Source organism: Rhinatrema bivittatum, chromosome 6, assembly GCF_901001135.1.
Source record: "Rhinatrema bivittatum chromosome 6, aRhiBiv1.1, whole genome shotgun sequence".
Lineage (NCBI taxonomy): Eukaryota > Metazoa > Chordata > Amphibia > Gymnophiona > Rhinatrematidae > Rhinatrema > Rhinatrema bivittatum.
In genome coordinates this window covers 209,835,709-209,862,032 of record NC_042620.1, presented here as the reverse complement: position 1 = coordinate 209,862,032, position 26,324 = coordinate 209,835,709, and the positions used below count along the sequence as shown (strand labels likewise).

General features: G+C 44.2%; 1 protein-coding gene across 2 annotated transcripts in view; it reads right to left on the bottom strand.

The window, feature by feature from the left end:
• The window catches only part of IL13RA2 (interleukin 13 receptor subunit alpha 2), a 100,782-nt gene extending 77,842 nt beyond the window's left edge, over positions 1–22,940 (bottom strand). Inside the window, exon 1 of one of the 2 annotated variants that reach the window (XM_029606514.1) lies at positions 22,830–22,940. The gene's annotated coding sequence lies outside the window, so the exon portion shown is untranslated. Of the gene's footprint in view, positions 1–17,289; positions 17,336–22,829 lie in introns of those variants that run through there. The other variant, XM_029606516.1, reaches the window with a different exon arrangement.
• Between the last annotated feature and the right edge of the window lie 3,384 nt (positions 22,941–26,324).

Genomic DNA, 26,324 nt, shown 5'->3' with positions numbered 1-26,324 from the left:
GCTAGGGAATAGCTAATTCGCTTGTTTGCATGCAATATCGAGCTAATTCGCTCGTTTGCATGCAATATACATGCCGCGAGCGGAAGGGGTTGCCCGGGGAATTTAGGACATGGTAGGAGTAGGTTAAAGGGGATTCGGGATCGCAGGAAGGGCTAACGCGGCCGGAAACGGAGTAAAAAGCGGCTTAGGAGCAGGGTAAACGCGGCCGCACTTTACAGGATAGACCTGCCTGTTAAGTCTCACACTTAAGGGAGCAGATGGGAGAAAGTAAAAGCAGCAATTCCAAGGTTACTGCTTCCAAAACAGAAATGTTTCTCAATACTGAGGATGGGGAGGACGCGGTTAGTCACGCAGACAGAGATAACCTGCTCCAAAACTATAGTGAGAAAGCGCACCAGTAATACCAGGTGTCAGGGGAAAAAAGTAAAATTAAATCATGTCCTCGGATTGCTGAACCCAAGAGCCACTGTTAAAGCAAACTGCTGCTTATAAAATACAAAAACACTTACACCAAACTAGAGATAACTTGGGCACCACCAGCAACAACTCCTACTCTGCTCCACACTTGAATAAAATTCACCCTGCACTATGAACGTTATTCTGGGCACAAGAACCTTTTTGCTAGCAAGAATCAATGAAGTTACTGTTATAACTCAGTGCTCACTCTGTTAATATGCAAATATTGAGTTTATATGGAAGGATGCTCCTGATTTAGTGCTGGTCTGAGATTTATCATTCTAATTCACTTTGTGTGTCACAATTTTATTACAATCTTGTTATCCACTTTTACTATTTTATTTAGCATTTTACTGTTGCCTGTAAATGCAAGTTGGCCTCAGGGCACTAAAGGAGAAAGGCAGATATAAATTTAGCAGTCTTTTTAGCATTACCCATGTGCAAACATGGATGCACCATGCATTTATATACTTTTCTTTTCTAGTGAAAAGCAGAATCCCATCTCGATTCTACCAGAATCCCACCACGGTTACCTTCTCTTAGCTAGTACAAGAATCCTGCTTCTGCTTATGAAGAAAGTTCAAAGCAACTAAAATGAGTTTTGCTGCAATTGTTTTTTTGTTTTGTTTTGTTTTTTCATTTTAAAGATTACCCTATATATCTGTGCATCGATACATAGGGTTACCAACTTTCAAACGTTAAACTTCCAAACCCTTGGAGATGCTGTTTAATATCTTCACCGACTGGGTTTTCTCACATGCAATTTCCATTGCTACTTTTCGTCATTAGAAAAAAAACAGAAACACAGAATATAATAGCAGATAAGTAGCCCTGTACTCTGCCTAGTTTTTACTTCCTGGTACAGCGCCGAGCTGATTGCTGACTTTCCCCTTGCTTTTGTGCAGGTAATGATCCTGTTTTGGAATAGCAGTTAAGCTACAAACAGGGCCATAGCAGAATTGCAGTTCTTAGAGCTTGTTCCACTTCCCCTGTCTCTCTCTCACAAGAGGCTTTCCCCAGGGCCCAGGTTCTTCACTGGTGGGCGGGAAGGGGGGGAAGGATTTTCTCCGTGAAGACCCTGAGTGGCAGAGGTGGCACGATCTCTTTCACCTGGGGAGGTACACCTTCTTTTGCACTGAGAATGATGCAGATGCCAAATAAACCTTGCACAAAACTCAGTGTCCACAAATAAACCTTACCGACGGCACATTTCACTTGGTTCTTTTCCTAAGATGGCCGTTCGAGTTCTCACTATCTGTGCAAGGGTCTCTTATTACCAGGGCAAGGGACACCCTCACTCTCCAGGGATTGGAAAGTGAGGTTCCCAGATGGGCAGGGGTAATCTTGTTGGGCAGAAAAAACAACTCCAACTGGTTAAAAAAATAAATAAATAAATTTACTATTTCTGCACGGTGAAGACTCCAAGTGGGAGTCCTCCAAAAGATCTTAAACAGGTTTTCCTCACTGTTCTCCAAAAGTCTCTTTCTCAAATGCTTCAATGGAAAAGGATCCACTCAAGAACAAGCAGGTCTCAGATGTTCTTCTTCAGGGTAGGAAGGAGGCAGGAAAACTCTTCTTCCCAGGGCTTTTCACTGGTGGGGAGTCCCCAAATCACCAGAAGGTCCTCTGAGTAGGCCACTACCTTACCTCAGTCCTCCAGGAGGGGGCAGGTCTTCCCTAACCTGGGCCCCCTCACAGGGGAAAGGTTTCCCCATGACCTCTCTCCAGGCAACACCTAGGAGTCTCGCAGGCTTTCTTACAATGAAAATTTCAGCAAAAGCCAACACCACCTGGAATGCAAACGCTAAGAGCCGATCCCCGACCTCCCTCAGAGACACCAGGCTGGAGTGCCTGAACCCCCAAAGGTAGGCCCCAAATATCCAAAAAATGGCAAAGCTCCAACCCCTTCTCTAACTCCAAAAGTTTGACTGCACTGCCCCAAGCTCTCAGGGAGAGCGCTGCCTTTATTATCTCACAAGGGGGGCGGTCATCCCGGGAATGGTGCCTCCCCTAATTTCTAGCCTATTCTGTTCCTAGCTAAAAGGAGTTAACTAGGCGCCTTTTAGTAATGAACCCCAGGGGCTCACCACACTTGTCCCGTTCTTCCTTGTTCTTGCCTCTGTCACCTCCACGGGGAGGCTGTTCCATGCATCTATCAGCCTTTCTGTGAAGAATTATTTTCCCGAGTCTTTCCCTTTGGAGTCTCATGTTATGACCACTAGTTCTAGAAACTTCTTTACTCCCAAAAAAGATTTGCTTTTAGCAGCCTAAAAGCCAAACTACTGTTTTGTAAAATGTTTAGGCCTCAGATTCAATTGTGGATCGAAGCCTGTGTGACACAAAATAGATGTAACATATCACAGAAGGTACAACTTGTTTCCTAATACAATTATTCCTACATCACATAAAGGAAGCATTATTGGCTTTATTAAAAATAAACCATTTATTAATACTTTATTGTATACAAACAACGTTTAATTTAAAAACTGCCCCCCATGCTCCCTCTTATAATCTCATCCACACCTCCACAGCATTCATACCACACTTATCTTAAAAACCGCAATATCCCCCCTCAATGTCCACCCTCAGGCAAGCGCGGCGTTTTTCAGACTGCGTCAGTGAGGAGGGAGCTGTGGAGAGGAGTATAAAGTGGCGCGGAAGACATACGAGGTACGCGTGTTTAGACGTTTAAGGAAGTGAAATGCGTAGAGACGACTGAAGAAGCAGCGAGTATGCTCGGAGTAACGGAAGAAGTTGCGATATTTATGGCGCAACATCCGGTTGGGTGGGGGGGGGGGGGACCGGGTGTTGGAGAGAAATTTAACATACGAAGTCTTGGTTTTGGCAGTTTTCGGGTTTGAGAGGAGATTTGAAAAAAACAAAACACATAGATCCATCAAGTCAATAATGAAGTTGGGGGATTAGGAGAATTTCTGAACAACATGGAATTTAAGTGTATACATGATTGAAGAACATTCGGTAACTGTTAATATCGCAAATGAAGAAGAAATTAATCTAAGAAGCACTGAATGTGGGCAAGATGTGTAAAAAGCTGTGAGATTTAGTCCCCGAGGAAACCTTGGGTGGGCGAAACAAACAGGATCCTATATTGTTGGACATTGAGGGTGGACATTGTGGATATTGAGGGGGGATATTGTGGGTTTTAAGATTATAAGTACGGTATGAATGGGTGTGGATGAGATTATAAGAGGGAGTATGGGGGGCAGTTTTTAAATTAGACATTGTTTGTATACAATAAAGTATTAATAATTGGTTTATTTGTAATAAAGCCAATAATGTTTCCTTTATGTGATGTATAAAATAAATGTATCCAACACATGGAACAAAGTACATGCTGTACTATAGAGTTGCAGGGGAGGATCAGACGCTGAGCTAAAATCGAGTCATTTCCAAATATTTTATCCTTCCCTCTTTTGTTTGTACAATCCCCCCAAAATCTGTACAGTCCAGTAAACATCAGGACAGCTGGCAACCCTATCAATACAGAATCTAAAACTTTTTTTTTTTTTTTTTTAAAGAAACAAGGAATGCTTTAATTGGTTTTTGTTCTGTAACAGATTTCTCTATTTTTCTTTTTCATCTACTAAGATTGAGCCTTGTGCCAGAAGAATGTGTGAGTTCATGTAGATTTATAGCAATGAGTCATCGGAGTAAAGTTTGCATATGCATCGAGTTGTTTTCCTGGAAACAAGAGCATCGCCATTGCTTCTGCAGAAGTGAGTCTAGACAGGAACTCCTAATGGAATATCCAGTTTTACAATGCAAACTGCAAATCAGAACAACAGCACGACACCAACGGCACTGCTTTCTCTGTCAGGACACCCCCTCTGACTGACCTGAAGATTTCCTGTTATGGCGAGTTGCTTCAGAATACCTTCCCTAGAATCAAACGTAGTCTCATTTCTCTTGACCTTGGAAAATCCACACGCTGCTTTCCATGAATCACTTTCAGATGTGTCCATCCTTCATTGAGCATTTTGTAAACCTCCAGCAGAATTCTTCACACTTACTCATCAGGTATTAAGGGGTGGGAATACTGTTAAATGGTTACTATACTTTGCATATTAACAGTAAAATTTGCTTAGAAAGAACACCACCAATAGTGAACAGATCAGGGTTCAATCAATTTGAAGCACTCAGGCAGAAGTTAGCGCAGAACAGAGTTCAGTGGTGGGGAAGGTGCACTACTAACTGAGCTCACATATCTTACCATTCCCATCCACATAAAAATAAAACGTGGGCCCTTATGTTAGCCCACAATTCTCAGTACTACAGGCATTGAAAATCATGAAGAGATACACTTATGCTCAAGGGCTTTTGCCTGTTCTTTAAAACAAAGGTAAATCATGTGTTTCTTTAATTCTGACAATCCCTTTCTTCCGTAAGCTTTACTTTTCCTGTATGCCCATCTGTATGTGACAAGAGGCCATTTTTTTAAGGATGCAAGGGCATCTCAAGATTTACCACAAGTGCGTTTTAAATGGGAAGGTGACAACTAAAGAAGTGAGCATAAAATATAAAGGAATCGGGTATAACGTGTCATCTACAGAGCAGGAGAGGCTTTCTTCACTGTAAGCAGAACAGTACTTTAAAAGTCTGCCCTTCTAAACCATTGATGTTTCATAGCATAGGGATTCATATTTATGAAATTAACCAATGACTGCTTCGTGTAACAAGAAGAGAGTGGACCATACTGGATTTGTTTTGTCCCCAGAGGTATAGACATCCAATAAGCAAATGGGTGAATGTCAGGGATCCTAATATCTACTATTGTAATTCAGCCACTATTTGCATGCTCTCTAAATACTCCACAATTTATTTGGGCAGACCCAAAAACAGAATGCATAGAAGGTGGGCCCGCCAATACACTCCATTCTTAGAATCTCCTCTGCTCCCCAAAGCAGGGTTTCCTCTGTTAACAAAAAAGGAAATGGAACTGTGGAACATAGAGGGGGGAGGAGCTGGAGGAGATGGAGTTTCCAGGTTGAGGCCAGGGCAGGGTGTGGCTTGTGTGAGGGGGTGGGGCCAGGGCTGGCTGTGAACTCTCTCCTAAACACACACACACACAACCTTTCTCCTCGTTATGACAGTGATTCTTCATCCTCAGTCCCCCACCCAGGGTAATAAGCACTAGTGGATGAAGGACATCAGGGGTCACTGGAGGTAAGGGTTACTGAGGTAAGGAGGAGGAAGGTAAAGAGAATGGGGGCCATTTTTTTCTACCCTCCTCCTCCTCCTCTATCCTGGCAATAATAGTTCTCCATCTCAAGCCCCAGTGATTACTCCTGTGGTCCGAAAGCCCCCAAGTCTCTCCCCCACCCAATCCCTGCTGATCCTTGAGCACTTCCCGATGGTCACTAATGCTCCTGCCCCTCCCCCTGGAAAATTATCCTTTTCAGTAACTCTCCTCCTCTCTCTCTCTCTTCTTGGCCAGTAAAGTATAAGCCTCCTCCTTGAGCTGGAATCAGCTGACTATCTTCTGCCTTGGTGGGTAGGGGCAGACTGGCATACAGCACCTGCTCTCCATAGCCTCCTCAGACAGGGTAGGAGAGGACCTGGAATTCAAAAGTGCATCTTGAACTTTACCTCTTTGGGGGGAGAAAGTAAGGGAGCGCCACCATACGATCTCCTTACTCATGCGCTCTTCTCTCGTCCTCACAACCTCCTATCCCTATCCCTCCACTCATTTACTCTCTCTCTGTCCCCCCTCCAATCACTCCACAGACTGCCCTCCCACCTAACTGTCCCTGCGCTCCCCTCACTCACTCTTCCCTCCAGTCTCCTCACTCAGGGGCCGATGTGATACGTTGCAGTAGACCTGCCGCAGGGTTTTGTACGTGGTATTACACGTGTAACCTTTTCTTGGAGGATGGCACAAACCCTAAAGGGCCATAAAAGAATTTATTATACTTGGTTAGGTCCTCAGTTTCTTGCCCCAGATTCTTTTCCCCAAGGGGTGAGTCCTTTTATGTGAGGGGAGGGGGGGGGGGGAGGAAAACCTTTTTGGCCCAGGCAGGGCTGTGAGGTATTCCATAGGTTTGTGTTACCCTTGCTCTTTGGGACAGGGACACTTACAAATCAGGCCAGACTCTATGGAAGGGGTTCTTAAATTAAAGTTTACTTTGACTGAGTTCAAAATAATCAAGAGGGGCAGCAAATAAAATGTCCATTTATATCCAGAGTCCTTAGATTTGCCTGAGCCAGGATTTAATTGATCTCTGCCTCTGTGGATGTTTTGCTCCAGGCAGGGGCTTGAAGCTGGCTTATCCTCCATGGCAGGGAGTGAAAAGTGTCCTAACCGTGACGGATACCCTACCCAGTACCTGAGGTCCAGGAAAAATCCCATCCTCCCACCAAGCAGTGTCTTGTGACCCAGGGGTGGAAACTCCTTTGGGACATCTCCAGATGTCCTATTTTCTTCCTCTGAAATTCTCTTCAAAACAAATGCAGCCTTCCAAGAGGAAAGGCCAGCCACTTAAAGGAGTCCTCCCAGCTTCCAACTTAGGGCAAGGAAGAATGGCAGAAACAGCTTCCTTCCCCTTTTGGTAAAAACAAAAACCAATCTCTGATTAATGCACTTCTCTTCTCTCTCTGCACGGTCACAGCGGCCTCCTCTTGAACTGGGTGAAGAGGCACCCAGCTCCTTCCTGACCCACTGAGCAGGGGATTCTGCCCGTCAGAAGGCCCAGGGCAGAACTGAGAGAAAACTTCAGAAAAACAGCATAAATCTTTCTGCTTCTTTCTCCTTCCTCCAGTCCACTTCTGGGGACCTGGCAGGGCAGTGTCGCTCCTTCTCTGTGCCTAGCCGAGGGCCTAACTTGGAGAACACACGGAAAAACACTCTTTTGAAATCAGATCTATCTTGTCCCACCCTCACAAGAGCTCAGCCCACCCCTGGGAGATCATCCAATCCATAGGCAGCCTCTGGGGGAGGGCCTATGCAGGAATACTGTCTCTGTTTCAGCTGATATAACTCCTAAGGCTGGGGAATTAGGGTCAGATAGCAGCTGACCCAAGGTCCGGTCACACACGCATTTTCCCTCAATAATCTTACATGTGTATGCAATTACGTGGTTAGTGTGGAAAAAACACACACACACAAACCCGCTGTGGCTGATTCAGCGCAAGTCCATGCTAATGCCATGCCAAGAAGGCAATTCGCTATTCATGGGCAATGCAGAGAGCCGCGCTGGAGTTAGTGTGGGATTTTTAAGTGTGTTTTTAGTGCTTGGGTCAGGGCAAAAGTTAAGAGTGAGCACCTGTCTGGAGGTTGAAAAATTAAGCAGCAGAAGCCAGAAGAGGGAGAGGGAACAGGCACAGGTCAGAAATGCTGAATGCTTTTGTAGCCCCTTCCAAATCTTTGCTGTATATCCCCTGCTCACTGGCACCTGCTATTATAGCTTCCATACAGTCTGTGATGGATCATGAAGGGGTCAGGCATTGCTCTACCCACCTTCTGTCCCATTCCCGGACCACTAATTTACCTTATGGTCCCTTAAAGGCTTTCAACTGAGAATCAGTCATGGGTCACCACATTAACGTGGGATTATGCCCGGTTTATTGCATAAGAGCCTTCAGTGCCTGTTGTAGTGTGCAAACCTGCACAGATATGTCTGTTGCGTGGATTTTCTGTGCAGATCTCATTCGCATGCTGTCCCCTTACTACATCCCGCGGAGGCACCCGGTTTTGCTGCATGTGCTAAAAAAAAATATATGCTCTGAAAAACAGCGCCAATTTCACTGTGGGTCTTATTACGTTGGGCCCTCAGTCTTTTGCCCTCCATAATTCCCTCATGCTTCTCCATCCTATTTCCTCACTCAATCTTTTGACCCCCCCCCCCCCCGTATCCCCTCACTCACCTTTGCCCTTCTCTCCACCCTCACTCTACTTCCCTGCGAACCCTTCATTCATTCTTCTCTCCAACCATCCCCTCCTTCACTTTTTTGACCCTTCCCTAATATGATCGCCAGTGGCAAAGATGGCAAAGCCCAGGAAGCCAGCACAGTGAGCAGCAACCTGACACACCCAGCAGTGGCAGAAGCAGTGAGGCTGATGGGTATTCACCTCGTGTCTTTTTCAATCTCGGCCTTTATCTCTCATGGCCTCTTCAACTGTGCCCGGAAATTGCACAAAAATCACGGCCATATGGTTGCTCAGTTCCAACACACTCTGCTCTACCCTGGGAACTGGAGGGCCAGAAATGATATCTGCCACCAGCGGATCTGCTCCATTTCCTCACGGGAACCAGAACTGATTTTCACCACCAGCTCTACTCTGCTTCTTTGGTTTCCAGAAAAAAAAAAAAGGTGGCAGAATGCCATTCTGGGTTGTTCCACCAGAAAGTAAGGCCTGGGTAACAGACACAAAAAGGGGATGAATCAGTACAAGATTGAATCTGTGAGCTCTAGTGCCAGTCATCAAGGCCGTGGCTGAAGCCTTGTTTACTGGTCCTAGGGCTCACAAGTCTTTGCGGGTGTGCTCTATGCTCTGCAGTTTCTGCTTCCCTAGAACTGGAGGGGAGGGGCTGAATTAGGGAGCAGGGTGGCTGTTCTCTGCTCCATCTATTCAAGAGCATGGCATGAAATAGGGAAGCTGGGGAAAAAAAATTCCTGTTTTGAATCTGGTTCTTGCAGCTCTGAAAAAGACAGCAGCACGTCAGTGGAAGGGCCTGTGCACTTATCGTTTGGGAGGACCATTTTGAATAAAAGGTACAGGCACTTTGCACAGACGAAACATTCCAAGCTTATTTCTCACAAATACAGCAGGCCTGTATAAAAAGAGTATGAAGAATGGCGCTTTCCTGTCCACTTTGTCTAAATAAGATGGCTAGGAATAAGTAGTACACAGCACTCTACATCAGAGTCTCCTGCAACAGTGGTTTCCATTCCAACCCTGTCCTGAGGACCCTCAGCCAGTCAGGTTTTCAGGATATTCACAATGAATATGCATGAGATAAAATTTGCATAACATGGCGGGTCCCCAGGACAGGGTTGGGAACCACTGTCCTACTGCATATTATTTCAGCCCAAGGCAGATTTAGAGATGCTGAGAGAGTGCAGCGAGACCTCATCTGCTGAGAGAAGCTGCATGGATGTCTAGCCTCCCATAAGGAGCACCCTCATGGCTTGACCATTGAGGTGAAAGAGATAATTCCTCTATGTTATCTGCAGCAACAAATTTGTATTTCCACTCTAAGGCATGAGGACAGCAAGCTGATTCCCATTGCCCCCCCCATACAGACACAACCAGCCAAGAGCTTTCTCTGGAAGGTGTGTGGTGTTTCAATGTTATGACACAGCTGATGAGACTTTTAGATGTGACCGTGTTTGTCTTCTATTTAAGAGGTTTCTCCATCGAAGGTGCCCCCAGTCATATTTCTCTGTCCCTTCTTTTCTGATGCTATTTTACCCTGGTTTAAATTGTATAGGGGCTCGGTCGCTCTTACAACATTATAAATTATATATCAAATTTCTTGCACATTTCCAGTGTGCAAATGTAAAATAAATATTTGTTTGGTTGTTATATTATTGTCCAATATGCCGCACATTTTTTGTTGTGGTTAAGTTGTATAGGAACAGTCCAGCCTCTCCAGTATTGGAAACATGGAGGACTGCTTCCTCAAATACATAAAAAGGCATGATTAACCAACTAAGTTATGCATGTTATGCCTAGATAACCAAACAGTTCTTCATCAGATGTAGTGATAATAGAGATGTGGTGTGCACTGTAGGCCTGCTCCGGCACCTTTGCATACTACTTCCCTCTGCCCAGTACATAAAACTGAGAGAACACAGTATGAGTCATCAGGCAGTCTTCTTTGTGGAAAATTCAGGCCACAGCTTTATTTAACATAAGAACATGCCATACTGGGTCAGACCAAGGGTCCATCAAGCCCAGCATCCTGTTTCCAACAGTGGCCAAACCAGGTCATAAGAACCTGGCAAGTACCCAAAAACCAAGTCCATTCCATGTTACTGTTGCTAGTAATAGCGGTGGTTATTATCTAAGTCAACTTAATTAACATTCAAGGTACAACATCTTATGAATCCTAACTGACTAACTAAGGTTTGGCTTACAATACATATGTATATAATTCAGTCAAGTAATTGGTTAACCTACATTGTCCCTCGCAGTTGGCCTGCCTGCCCAGCTGCCCTCGACCTGCCAGACCAACCCGGCCAAGACAGGAAGCACATAGCCTGCCAGACGAGCCTGGCTAAGCCTGCTCAATATTATTCTTGTCGCTTGTAACCCAGACCACTTTTTGAGTTACTTATAGGTCTTGCAACAGTCTAGTGCAATTAGGGAAATAATTAGAGAAGTACCCATTCATGAACATCCCTCCCACTAGTGGAGCTGTAATGGATACCCTTGTTCCTGAGGTTTGATAGCAGAACTCTGGAATAGGCTTGGGGGGGGCAGTCTAAGTTGAGAGTTAGAGTGAGTGAGTGAAAGAGGTTGCATTTTCTTAAGTTGGATTTTGGGCCTACCTGAAGCCTCAGAATCCCTCCAAGACCCCTCCAGGATAGGTCAAAGGGGGCTTCTCTGCTGTACTGTCCTCACAAGGTGCAGAGTGGCTTCTCTGGGGCTAATTTTGGGATTTTGATCATTCATTTAAAGGAGACCCGCTGAAGGACTGGGCCTGTTTGAAATCCAAGAAATGGGGAACCCCGGGCTGAAGACATCCAGTGTTTTAGAAAGATCTGTTCAACAAAGGTGGTGACCCGCAGTGGAGTCCTGCAGTTATTTAACTTGGGGAAGAAGATTTGGTTTTCAAGATCTGCCCCTCTTCCTGCCCATCAAGGGGACTGGCAAGAACTGAAGTCTGAAAGGATTCCTATTACCAGGGATCCCATCAGAAGATTTAATCTATTAACTGTGAGTAAAACATCTACACTCACGAGAGGGCAACCATCTGCTATCCACAAAGAGCCCTGAGGGATAGAAACATTAGCTCTCTGACAAGATTGATTTTTGTGCAATCAGGAGAGGTTTCCTGACCGTCCAAGGGGGCCTGGCCCAGAGGGATCACTGCACAATCTAATCCAGAACTGTGGAGGATTCCTGGCTTAATAAAGACTAACGCACAGATAGAGGAGAGAAGGTCTGTAATTAAGAGAGAAACTGCAGAGACTGTGGTGGGTGATTTACCATATTTAATTGTGTCATTCAACAAAACTGTAACAGTAAAGCATTATTTTGGACACTGCCTACGTGGTCCAAGTGAGGATTGTTTTGGCACACAACGCACAGTGCACAGCAGAAAGAGAAAACTCTAGCACAGCTTTACTAGTCAGCCTGTACCGGGACGTGTACCTTGGAATGGAAGGAGAAGTAAAAGCTAGCCAGCATCCCTTCCCCAAAGAACTTACAAATAACTTTATGTCTCTCTCTCCAAACCAGACATACTTTAAGGAGGGGTTACACGTTTTTTGTGCGCAGCCTGCCAGACCAACCTAGCTGCTTTTCCGCTTGTGTCTACTGTTTTTCACAGCCTGCCCGACCGATCCAGCTGCGTGCCTGATTGAGTTGGCTCAAATTATGCACCCTTGTTTGGGCCTATTCCTGGTAGGCCTTAGAGCATTGTTAAGTCCTGTAAATTTGTCCATCTCGCTACTGTCCTGCCCAAACCTGTGATCAGAGTTATCTCCCACATCATCTCCCTCATAGTTTTTCTTATGTTCTTAATTTGTTTCACATGTCTGTTTGTTTCCCCGCATGTTCATTGTACCTATGTTTCATTGTATCCGCCATCTGGCGACAGTTCAGTTTCTTGTAAACTGGTGCGATATGTATCCTATACAGGAGCATCGGTATATAAAAGTTAAAAATAAATAAATAAGTAAATAAATAGTTTATCCCTTAGCTGCGACAACTCGCCTATCTACTCTGCCGAAAAAGGAGGCGGATGAGCGGGTGCTTCCTTCGACCTGTCGCAGAGAAAAGGAAGCTGCTTTCAAAGGGGCCTCCCTTTAAGCCACGGCAAGGCTTTCCCGCCCTTTACCCAGCACATCAGCCGACATGTCAGCAGACATGATCGAGGGCCCTTCCATGCCGGGCCAGCCTCGCAGCCACATTATTGCCTCATGGCCGAGCCCAGTGAGGCTCCTATGTGTTTGCTTCTAAAGGCTACAGCACACAAAGCTTTGAAATTTTTAAAGCCACTGATGGTCATGTTTGCCCTGTAATAAACATTTTTCCTGATGTGCATGAGGTGTGCTGGGCTTTTCCTTACTGAATTCTTGAGATCCAGGGCAAATAAATATTTCAAAAGGAATAAAAATTAAGCAATGTGGAGACTGAAGTACGAACAGGCAATTTTTTGTTTCTTGCCTTTGTGGTCAGCTGGTCTGCCCATTCCTATTAATCAGGATCAGAACTGGATGGGTGCATCAAGGACCCCCCCAGCACCTCCAGGAGAAACTCTGAATGTGACGGAGAAAATGACTTGGCACTCTTCAACACTGTCCATGCTATAAATGGTAACAATTAATTGCAAATATAGGCCTCTAGTTACCCTGATTGACTGTTTAGAGAGGGTACCTGTGTGAAAGAAAGCAAAAAAGTAGACATGGGAGTGTGAGTAGTTGCAGATGTAGAAATGGAGGATGTGTGCGCGAGAAAGTCCAAGGTAGTGAAGGGAGATTTATAAGCCAGATATGGTAATGGGGAGAGGAGGGTGACAGAGAGCCAGAGGTACAGTGGGAATGGTAAGGGTAACATCCAGAGGTAGTGGTTAGGAAGAAGAAGAGTTAGAGAGATAGACACACACACACACGTGCACACAGAGGGGTGATGAGTGTGGTGGGTGTGAGAGTCAGAACAGGTGATGTGGAAGAGCAACTAAGACAGCCATGAAGGGTACTTTGGGGAAGAGAGGAAAGCATGCAAAAGAATGATTGGGGTGAAAGTGAATCAGAGAGTGATGGGGTAACATGAGGGAGGACAATTGGGTGATAGAGTCAGAGCAGGGATCGTGGCGTGAATGAGTCAGACTGCAAGAGTTGGGAGAACATGAAAGGGAGTGAATAAGATGAAATGGTAAGAGTTATGGTTAAGGTAGAGATACAAAGTAGGGATGATGGGGAGTGGTGAGACAGTCAGAAAGGGAGTGGTTGTTGGGGGTAGAAGGGAAGATAACAAGAGACTGGGCAAAAATCCAGAGAAGGGCCTGAGAGGGTGAATGAAAGAGTGAGGGAGTGAAATGTTGGAACAAGGGCAACTGGAGAATGAGAGATGCTGAAGTAAGGATCAGAAGTGTGGAAAAGGAGGGGTGTGATCCAGTAGATAGAGAGGATAAAGAAATGATGATGAGAAATTTAGAGGCACAAGAGGGAGAAATTGAGGAATATGCAATAAATGGGAAAGATTAATATCATAGAATGAAGTAGGAGAGGAAGTAATGAAGACAGGAGAAGAAAAATAGTAAAATGGAAAAAAAGAACCTAGAAGAGGATTTAAAAGGCAGGCAAGAGAAACGCAGAAAAGGAGACAACGCAATTAGGAAAAAAATCCCCACCCAAACAACAAAGGTAGAGAAAAGCATTTCATTTTCAATTTAGTGACTGGAATATGAAACAGTAATCTCGTAGCTGTACGGCTTCTAAATTAAACTGAATTCTCATAGACTGTAATAGATTTTTTAATGGATCAATGTTAAGTATTATCCAAAAATACTGTACATGAACTATAAAGCCCACAGAGATATGAATGTCTCTGATGAAACTTCTGAAGACGGGCCCTATGTGCTTTCAAAACCTCATTTACAATATTATTAGACAATTCTTATAATGACCCAGTAACATATTTCAAGCTGTCAAGATTCTTGTGATTAGAATGTAATTTTCAGTATTATGTTGTTATATGTTTTATCTACCTTTTATATTTTGTTATATGAAGAAAGGTGGAAGAGGGTTAAAATATTTTGTGAAAGCAAGGAGTTTTTCACCACTTGGAACAGAGCTGGCAGTGGTGAGAATCCCTTGATAAGAAACTGGAAACCCATCAATGATGATAAGAATCAATCAGCATGGTGTATCTCCTTGGCTATTCCAGGGCTTTTGCCTGTGGTTGCTGCACATAAGGCCAAGTAGGATCTCATTTTTATTCTCGTTTGTTTTTACAGTATTGTTGTCATGAGAAGGGGCCTTATCAATACTGTTGCGTTTAATTATCAAAATCTCAAGAGGGGGCCCCGTATGGGCGCAGACCTCAATTCTTAAGTACCTAGCAGTGCCTTGGCTTCTACAGCTGGCATATGTCCTTTGAAATGCAAACCAGAAGAACTAGGTAGATTAGATGGACCAATTGGTCTCATCATCTATTATGGTACAATCAGTATCATGTTCTCCTTTTTCATGTAAAATAAATCTGTAATTATAAATACAAAATATGTATTCATATTAATGCACAGTATTAACTTTCAAACGTTTGTCATGAAAGGGGGAATATATGCCACCCTGAAGGTTTGCCTAGGGCACTTAATTCCCTTGCACCAGCCCTGAACAGGTGCAGTGCAAGGGAATTAGAGATGTGCATTTGCTTTCTTTTGCTATTTTACATGCACATGTTTTTGTGCGTGTACAATTGTACTCCCACACAAACTTTTATTTCCACACATAAAATCAATGTTATTTATTTATTTATGGGTTCTTTTAAACCACTAAAGCAGGAACCAGATTTGGTCAAAGTGGTATACATCATTAAAGACATAAAATAAAAACAATAGCTAAAAATAAAATACAATAAAATAGAACAAAATCCTAGCAGAACAGGCAACATAGGCCTGGATTCACTAATGCCGCAAGGCTTAGTGAATCCCGGCACTAACGGGGGCGAAGCGGGGGGCGGTCCTGCGCTAGCCGGCAGCGATCGCACCGCCGTGGTGCGATCACTGCCGGCGTCGCGAAATAGGCAGTGAAAAGGCTCCTTACCTTTTCGCTGTCAGCACCGCCTTCGCGGAGTTGGCCCCGGTGACGCCCCGACGACTCCTCTTCCAGGGCCGACTCCGCCCCAATTTCGCTAGCGCAGGCCTGCGCTAAGCTTTCTAACTATCGCACACTTGCGCTGGTAGCGCAAGCGTGCGATACCCTTAGAAAATAAGGCCCATAGTCATGTAAGACCAATAGTAACAATATAACCCCAACCCCACCAATTACAATGCAAACGGCCTTTACTCTTCTACTGAAATGCAAATAGTTTAAGTCCAATCTCATTACACATGGAACTGCATTCCATAGCTCTGGCCCTATTACAGCAAATATCCGTTTCCGATACACCATCTTTCGTATCTCCTGCCTTGAAGGAATTTGGCATAAGGTTTCATTTATTTTAAATGTATTTTGCACACATAATCAACAAAACAAAAATTTTAAATGCAATAAAATAAACCCAGGAAAACAAAATGAGATGAATAACATTTTTCCCATGCACAACCCTAATATTTAGAGGTGGAAAAGGAGACTTCTATGGAGGGAACGATGACATTTCTTCAGCCAATGGGTGTATGTTATATTATTGTCATACACCCATTTAAGCATTTATAATATTCAGAATGCAGATAATTAGACAGAGCATACTAACAATGAGAAATAACAATAATCAGGAACTCTGTAGCAGAGTGTATGAATGGATTGTTGCTGAGAGAGGATGTGAGTGTATTTGGCTACCTGCTGATACACGGGATTTCTTGAGTGAAATTCTATGTAGCAAGGTCCTTAAATGTCATAATTAAACTATCATAGTAATCATGAAAGTGGATGTCTCTTCCTTGCTCTGCCTTTCACCTTCTCTTTGCTCTCTCCATCCCTCCTTCAGTCTTCATTTTTGAAACTCAGTTTACATGCTGAGTTGCACAACACTGGAATCTTCAACACTTATATTGGTGCAGGGAGTTCAACTATTACCTCAAGAATTGCTCAGATGTTTGCTCAGAGAATACACTCTTCACCTAGTCATGGATTTTTTTTTTGGGGTGGGGGAGGGGAGGGAGGCAGATGGTGGGCTTGGATCCTCCACTCAAGACAGGGAAAACTACAATCCTCATCCTTCTTAACACAAAAAGGAAAGTTCTAGTTAATTTATAGTCTGCAAATAATTCAAATGTAAATTGCTGTCTCCTGGAGTAGTGAATACAGCAGTACTAGATATGGTAAAACTTGTGCGATAAGGTACAAAGTAATGCTGGAATCTGAAAATAGAAATGGATACTAGGGATGTGCATTGGTTTTTTTCATTTGATTTCATTTAGTGTGCACTAAAAAAAATGAAAAAAAAACCCCAAAACAAAAAGTAGGAAAATTTAGAAACAAACCAAATTGAACATTTTTTTGGCTGCATAGCCCTTATGAATGGATACTTATATCAAATTTGTAATATTCATCACTACAAAAAACACATATTACACAGGCACACAAGCATATCAATTTCAGTCATGCTATAGACAGAGTGAAAAAGGGAAAACAAAAACCAGGATTCTCTATATATAATATTGAAAAAAAAAACAAAACCTACTATTTTGCTACAGGCAATAAATAGGGGAAATCATTTTGAAAATATAATTACCAAAAACAAACATGAAAACCCTTTTAGTACCTTTGGCACCTAGTGTTTAATCTAATATTCTCTGCCAATATTATCTTTATGGAGAAACAAGATAAATTATTTCAGTTATTTAATACTTTAAGGAAACATATACAGTATTTATACTTTGCAATATAAACATTACAGCATTGTAATGCATGCATTAAAAAATGCCACTAAGCAATGAGAAACAGAAAGCCTATTCATGTGGAAACAGAGGTTACACATACCAAATTCCCATAGCTGAAAACTCCTAGGGCATGGATGTGAATGAAGAGTAAAGTTGATCTGGTTGACTTTTATTTATAATGCAGAGCAGAAGGTGTGGCTTACTGACTCATTGATACAACACAACAGATTTAGTAATCTGGCTGAAGTTTTACAATTGGGAAAGAGTTGCAGAATGAAACAAGTGTTAAATTGCATTTACACAGATGACAAATATATATTTTCAGCTTTAGGAAATATTTCACCAAAACTGTAATCTGCAACCCAGCATAGAGAGCTCTCCAAAAGCCTTCTGCCTGGCCTAAAATTAGTTGAGCAAAAGCAGACATTTCTAAAGAATCTATGTATTCTGGTTATGTGATGATATACCCCAAGCCTGTTTATACGATTTAGAAATAATTGCCATAATATTGGTAAAGTACTTAAATCGTTTTAAAATATCTCTCCATAGTTTTAAAATATCTTTCCTGTCCTCCAGCTCCCAAGTTTTTCGCTCCCTGTTTGATGTAACTTTTACCTTCTACATAGTTGTTAATTGGTTTCCCCTGTTCTATTGTAAACCGGTACGATAAGACCGCGTCTTGAGGATCGGTATAGTAAAAGAATTTAAATAAATAAATAAATAAATCCTACCTAATAAACGAAGGATGACCGACGTGCCGCAAATGCGCAGTAGAGACCAGCTCTACCGCGCATGTGCGGGCGAGCACGTCGGTCTGAGCCGAAAAAAAATGGCGGCGTCGAGTGGCAGCGGCGTCCGGTGGTAGCGGCGGCGTCGGGAGGCAGCGGCGTTGAGTGGCAGCAGCGGCGGCGGCGGCGGGTGGCAGCGGCGTCGGGAGGCAGCGGCGGCGTTGAGTGGCAGCAACGGCGGTGGCGGGTGGCAGCGGCGGCGGATGGCAGCGGCGGTGGCAGCGGCGGCGGCGGGTGGCAGCGGCGGCGGCGGCAGCGAGGGAGGAGAGAGAGAGGGAGGGACTGACAGAGAGAGGGAGGGACTGAGTGAGAGGGACTGAGTGAAAGGGAGGGAGTGGGACTGAGTGAGAGGGGGGACTGAGTGAGGGGAGGAGAGAGAGAGAGAGAGAGGGGGGGAGGGAGTGGGACAGAGAGAGGGAGGGGGAGGGAGTGGGACAGAGAGAGAGGGAGGGAGGGAGTGGGACAGAGAGAGACAGGGGGGAGGGAGTGGGACAGAGAGGGAGGGGGAGGGAGTAGGACAGAGAGAGAGAGGGAGGGAGTGGGACTGAGGGGGAGGGACTGAGTGTGAGTGAGAGGGAGGGAGAGAGGGGGGAGGGAGTGAGACTGAGGGGGAGGGAGTGGGGACTGAGGGGGAGGGACTGAGGGGGAGGGACTGAGTGTGAGTGTGAGGAGGGAGAGAGGGGGGAGGGAGTGAGTGAGAGGAGAGGGAGGAGTGGGTGAGAGGGAGGGAGGTAGGGGGTGGGTGAAGAGTGAGGGGAGAGAGAATGAGGGGGAGGTGAGAGACAGAGGGATGTAGCCCGTTTTAACGGGCTTAACGGCTGTAAATAAATAAATAACAGTTTTTCAGAAAAAAGAGATATGGTCATTAATCAGTCCTAGGTGTAATAAATAGAACATTTCCTGAAGGAAGAAGGAATTGTTCTTGGAGGTACCTCTGTGGGAATAATTAACTGTAGAGCTCTCTTAATTGAATCATGTTCTCTTTTTCATGTAAAATAAATCTAATTAAAAATGCAGAATTTGTATTCCTATTATTGCTCAATATTAATTTTCTAAAGGCAGATGAATGGTCCAAAAAGCCCAGCATCCTGCCTCCAAAAATGGCTAGTCCAGGCCATTTGGGATAATCCAAAAGATCCTAATAGGAAAGTATACACCCTTAGCGCACATGCCTAGATAGGGATTTGCAGGCAGAAAGAAAAATTGTTTCAGTTTTGTTCTCAAAAAGGAAAATGGTGCTGGCCATACTTGAGATGAACACCAAAGTGATATCACTTTGGAACCATCTGGCAGGCCAGAGGCACAATTTTTAAATAACTTAGAGCCAGAGCAGGAGTGAGTGAGCATTACTCCTGCCTGTGCCTGAATGCAAAACCCCATGGATAAGGTAACTGGGGCCTAGGGAGGTGCCCTGTCCCAGAAAGTTTTAAGGGGTTAGAGAGCCCCAAGAAGGCCCAGCTGGCTAGGGCCGGGCCCCAGTCTGCATTCTTATTGATGAGGATGGGGATAGGGGTTAGAGGGATCTATGGAGCCACAACTGGATAGGCCCGAGCCCCTGTTTGCCAGGAGGGAAGGGGATTAGAGAGCCTCAGGAAGGTCCATTTTCTTGGCTTTATTTTGTTTCTTACCAACAACAAAAATACTACAAAACGTATGTAATGAACTAAAAATGGCCTCACTTGTCTTGTTTTACCCATTTGGGTAAAAAGAATGCAAATCCTTACACCTAAGAACATGCCATACTGGGTCAGACCAAGGGTCCATCAAGCCCAGCATCCTGTTTCCAACAGTGGTCAATCCAGGCCATAAGAACCTGGCAAGTACTAAGTCTATCCCATGCTACTGTTGCTAGAAATAGCAGTGTCTATTTTCTAAGTCAACTTAATTAATAGCAGGTAATGGACTTCTCCTCCAAGAACGTATCCAATCCTTTTTTAAACCCAGCTACACTAACTGCACTAACCGCATCCCCTGGCAACAAATTCCAGACTTTAATTGTGCGTTGAGTGAAAAAGAACTTTCTCCAATTAGTTTTAAATGTGCCACATGCTAACTTCATGGAATGCCCCTTAGTCCTTCTATTATCTGAAAGAGTAAATAACCGATTCACATTTACCTGTTCTAGACCACTCATGATTTTAAACACCTCTATCATATCCCCCCCTCACCCGTCTCTTCTCCAAGCTAAACAGTCCTAATGTTGCGATCCCGGTCGCAGCTCTCGCAACCAGGCTCTTACCTCCCTTGCCTGCCCCATCGATCTGCCGGCCCCTCCAGCGTGATTCTAGTCCTGCACAGGTCTCTCACTGCTACGGCACGAGGGAGATGCCATCGAGATTCGCCCACTGGGTACGCACGTGCGCAGAGAGGCAGCTTTTAAAGCTACAGGTGCGGGAAACCTCGGCCGGCCCCCAGATTGACGTCAGACGCCGGCAGGGTATTTAAACCCAGGCCCTGCTCCAAGAGATCGGCTTGCAACGAGGTTCACTCCTGTGTGAGTATCCAGTTGCCGTTCCTGCTCCATCCTTGATCCAGCTTTTGTTCCTGCTCCAGCCTTGATCCAGCTTCCGTTCCTGATTCAGCCTCCCCTCCTGTTCCAGCCTCCGTTCCAGTCTCAGCCTTGCCAAGCCCTCGGACTGTCTTCTTGGTTCCTGACTCGGGTTTGTCTATTGGTTTTCCTTGACCGCCACCAGCCCTGAACTTAGACCGTCCTTCACGCTGCTGATCCTCCGTTCCGGGAGACCCCTCCTAAGTCCCAGCGGTCCAGGTCCTCATGGGGGCCCCTCCCGGGGGTCCTCGGGCTACCAGGGCAAAGCTCCTGATCGGTCTCCCGGCTCCGTGCCGCCTCCCGGACATTCCATCTCTGCGGAGCCCTCTTCACGATCTGCCTTCACTCTGCACGGCCGGCCCAAGGGTCTACCACCCCAGTCACAACACCTAACCTCTTTAGTCTGCGGTCTCACCATGGAGCGATACAGAGGCATTACGACATTTTCCGTTTTATTCACCATTCCCTTTCTAATAATTCCAACATTCTGTTTGCTTTTTTGACTGCCGCAGCACACTGAACCGATGATTTCAATGTGTTATTCACTATGACGCCTAGATCTCTTTCTTGGGTGGTAGCTCCTAATATGGAACCTAACATTGTGCAACTATAGCATGGGTTATTTTTCCCAATATGCATCACCTTTCACTTATCCACATTAAATTTCATCTGCAATTTGGATGCCCAATTTTCCAGTCTCAGAAAGTCTTCCTGAAATTTATCAAAATCCACTTGTGATTTAACTACTCTAAATAATTTTATATCATCTACAAATTTGATTAACACATTCGTCGTATTCCTTTCTAGATCATTTATAAACATATTGAAAAGCACGGTTCCCAATACAGATCCCTGAGGCACTCCACTGCCCACTCCCTTTCACTGAGAAAATTGTCCATTTAATCCTTCTCTGTTTCCTGTCTTTTAGCCAGTTTGTAATCCACGAAAGGACATTGCCACCTATCCCATGACTTTTTACTTTTCCGAGAAGCTTGTCATGAGGAACTTTGTCAAACACCTTCTGAAAATCCAAATACACTACATCTACCAGTTCACCTATATCTACATGTTTATTAACTCCTTCTAAAAAGTGAAACAAATTTGTGAGGCAAGACTTGCCTTGGGTAAAGCCATGCTGACTTTGTTCCATTAAACCATGTCTTTCTATATGTTCTATGATTTTGATGTTTAGAACACTTTCCACTATTTTTCCTGGCACTGAAGTCAGGCTAACCGGTCTGTAGTTTCCCGGATCACCCCTATAGCCCTTTTTAAATATTGGGGTTACATTAGCCCCCCTCCAGTCTTCAGGTACAATGGATGATTTTATTGATAGGTTACAAATGTTTACTAATAGATCTGAAAGTTCATGTTTTAGTTCTTTCAGAACCCTGGGGTGTATACCATCTGGTCCAGGTGATTTTCTACTCTTCAGTTTGTGAATCATGCCTACCACATCTTCTAGGTTCATATGAAAACCTATAAGCATGCTGGAGAGCTGGCGCATGATAGTTGTCAACCTTCGTATCAAAGATAGCTCTTGATGATGATAAAGCTGGTGATGATTAAAAACATGATTCCTTTTTCTCTAGAAGACCACAGGAATTTTTGTAAATATATTCATATGCTTGACTTGTTACTGACTCACATTTGGTATTAATAAGATACAAGAATGAAAATAGGGACTCTAAAGAAACATCTTTCATATTAATTCAAAATTGCAAAACAATATATTGACTGACAATTACATATGAGCAGTACTTACCGTAACTAGATTTCCTTTGTTCACCTATTAAACAATGAGTAAGCGAACAAGATATGACTCAAGAAAGGTTTGCCTTTCTAATGTATCTTTTCTTTATTTTTTTTTTAATCAAAATTATACGCAAAGACAAGACAAAACAGTTATATCAAGAGATTCAGGGCCAGAAGTAGGGCAAGAAAAAAAAAAAAGAGTTTGATCTCAGCTCTTTTATGTATTTTTAGAACATCCAATTTGTAGAAAAGTGAAAAAAAAAATCCCCAGAAAATACTGTGCAAGCTAAAATTTGTGCAGAAAGCTCTGAGGAACAATTTCCTGACCCTTATATGTAGCTTTGCCCAATAAAAAAAAAATCGCAGAGCACTTTGTGCACACATTTTTGCTTGCACAATGTGGATTTTTCTGCCTTTCTAAAGTTGCTGGAGTTTAAATCCCTTTGACAAAAGACGGCTGTTTCAAAACCAGGCAACAAAAGAAGAATTCCAGGTAAAGGAAGGTAACTGGGCACACCTCATCCCCCTGGGTGACATCCCCTGACTTACCAGGCCTCCTGGCTTTGTGCTGCCATTCAGAGGGGTCAGTGTCCAGACTGGGAGGATCCGCCGTATCCAGTCGCATGGCAAACCTCTCACTCTCCGCAGTAGTCCATGTGGCAGTCTAGACTAGATGGCCACATGTTTACAACACAGTGTCAACATTCGGGCAGCTGGCCAGAGGAACATGAATAGGCCAGCTGCCATGAGAAGGAGGCAGAGCTGGCAGTGTTTAAAAGGAGATAAGTATATCTCATTTCCCCTCTCGGCCCCTGTCCAAATGAACTTCAATTTGCCAGTTCATTTAAAGGGTCAGGCTTCTACATTATCGGAAAAAAAAAAAAAGGTGGGGGGACCTCTCAGTAGCTGTAATGCAATGGTGTACATATTAGGGTCTCTGTGGCCCAGTTCTTAAAGTCAGACCTTTACATTTAAAAGAAATCAGGAAAGTGGGAGGAGAGCAAAGGAGCTGCCTTTACAGCTTCCCCCCACTCCCCTATTCCCATTGGATTGCCCTAACCTCTTCAGCCTTTCCTCATAGGGGAGCTGTTCCATCCCCCTTATCATTTTGGTTGCCCTTCTCTGTACCTTCTCCATCGTAACTATATCTTTTTTGAGATGTGGCGACCAGAATTGTGCACGGTATTCCAGTTGCGGTCTCACCATGGAGCGATAGAGACATTATGACATTTTCCGTTCTATTAACCATTCCCTTCCTAATAATTCCTAACATTCTGTTTGCTTTTTTGACTGCTGCAGCACACTGAGCCGACGATTTTAAAGTATTATCCACTGATGCCTAGATCTTTTTCCTGGGTGGTAGCTCCTAATATGGAACCTAACATCGTGTAACTACAGCAAGGGTTATTTTTCCCTATATGCAACACCTTGCACTTGTCCACATTAAATTTCATCTGCTATTTAGATGCCCAATCTTCCAGTCTTGCAAGGTCCTCCTGTAATGTATCACAGTCCGCTTGTGATTTAACTACTCTGAATAATTTTGTATCATCCGCAAATTTGATAACCTCACTCGTCGTATTCCTTTCCAGATCATTTATATATATATTGAAAAGCACTGGTCCAAGTACAGATCCCTGAAGCACTCCACTGTTTACCCTTTTCCACTGAGAAAATTGACCATTTAATCCTACTCTCTGTTTCCTGTGTTTTAACCAGTTTGTAATCCACGAAACTCAGGAAAAACTCTTCACAAAAATGAAGAAACTCTGGAGTCCTCCTGCAGTGAGTTACCTCAGATCCAGCCCCTTCAGTGTGAGTTGGAAAGCTTTGGGGTCTTCCCTACCCTCGATCTAACTTAATTGCTGGATAGCCCAAAATCCTCCAGCCAGGAGGTTCCAGGGTTCTCACCGAAGGAATCTTCAAAAGTGTCAAAAACATCCAAAATCTCAACCAAAATGTAGAACCAGCACCCAGGAAAGAACCAGTCTCCTTTCCACTAGAGTATTGACCCAGGCTGTGAAACCCAATGCCCAATCAGGGGAACAACTCCTCTTCTCTAACTCCTAACCAAAATGCCACATTGTGAAATGCCGCACACTGCAAAGGGCTGGCCATTCCAGCAACCTCAGTGGAGCTTCTCAATGGGGCACCCCTCCCTCCAGTAGCTCACAGAGTTCAAGACCAGACCCATATTGTGATGATCCCAAAGCATCATCATGTTGGTCAGCTTGTACTCACAGATAGAGAAGTTCTCTCGATGAAATCAGCTCCAAAGATGTGACAAGGAGTCAGCTGTGGTGTTCAACTCAAAAATGTGCTTAAGTTTAAAAAGCAAAATCCATGCAAGCATGGCAAAAATCATAAATAGCATCAGGAAAATCATATTCATAAAAGCCACAGTCATCATCCATGCCACAAGGTCCGACAGCTCCTCTACTCTCCTCTTAACCAATATCCAAGCAAAAACTTTCCTCAAGAAGGGTGGGAAGTTTTTCTTCTTCTGCCAACATGTGCTACAAGGGAACAAAATCCAAAAATACCTCTCATATCAAATGGTACAATATCTCTTTCCAAAATAGCAGCTTCCAGCAGTTTCCACCCTCTGTTGACAGGTCATGGGCAGGCAACCACCAGCCCTTTCCCACAAGGGGGAAAACTGGCCCATGCATCAGGAACTAGTCAAAATGTAGAAAAATCCAAATGTTCAAACACCTCTCGATAGCACTCCACTAGGGATCAGAGACCCACCAAAATCTCCGCTCATGAAAAATCTCCTACTCTACATGGGGTTCTCTCACTGGGGACCTCAAGCAGCTACTCCAACTCTTTGAAACATAGAAGTGACAGCAGAAGAAGACCAAACGGCCCATCCAGTCTGCCCTGCAAGCTTTCACACCTATTTGTTTTCATACTTATCTGTTACTCTGACCGCTGAGGTCAGGGCCCTTATTGGTAACTTTTTGGTTCCAATTCCCTTCCACCCCCACCATCGATGCAGACAGCAGTGCTGGAGCTGCATCTAAGTGAAGTATCTAGCTAACTGGTTTGGGGTAGTAACCGCCGTAATAAGCAAGCTACTCCCACGCTTGTTTACACTGCCTGTGCAATTCAGTCCTTGTCGGTTGTCTGAATATAAATCCTCTTTACTTCATTCCCCCCTGCCGCTGAAGCAGTGAGCTGTGCTGGATATGTATTCCAAGTGAAGTATCAGGCTTAATTGATTTGGGGTAGTAACCGCCGTAACGAGGAAGCTACACCCATGCTTATTTGTTTACCCAGACTATGTAATTCATTCCTTGTTGGTTGATGTCTGAATATACATCATCTTTTCTTCATTCTCCCTGCTGTTGAAGCAAAGAGCTATGCTGGATATGCATTGAAAGTGAAGTATCAGGCTTATTTGGTTTGGGGTAGTAACTGCGGTAACAAGCAAGCTACTCCCCTGCTTTTTTGTGGATGCAAATTCTTTTTTCCACATTTCCTCTTGCCATTGAAGCATAGAGCAATGTTGGAGTCGCATTAACTGTGTGTATGTTTTTTGAATAAGGATATTAATCTCCAGGTAGTAGGGATGTGAATCGTTTTTTGACAATTTAAAAAAATCGTCAGATATTTTTTAAATCGTCAAAAATCGTTAGAGTCGCGATACAATAGAAATTCCCCCGATTTATTGTGAAAAATCATAAATCGGGGGAGGGGGGAAAACCAGCACACCAAAACAACCCCTAAACCCACCCCGACCCTTTAAAACAAATCCCCCACCCTCCCGAACCCCCCAAAATGTTTTAAATTACCTGGTGGTCCAGTGGGGGGATCCCGGCATGATCTCCCGCTCTCGGGCCATCGGCGCCATTTTGGCTGCCACTAATATAAATGGCGCCGATGGCCTAATAAAAAAAACCCACCCCGACCCTTTAAAATTACCCCCTTAGCCTCCCTCACTCTTACGACCCCCCCCCCCCAAACTTTTTACACATACCTGGTGGTCCGGGGAGCCGCGGGGAGCGATCTCCCGTTCCCAGGCCATCGGCTGCGCTAAAA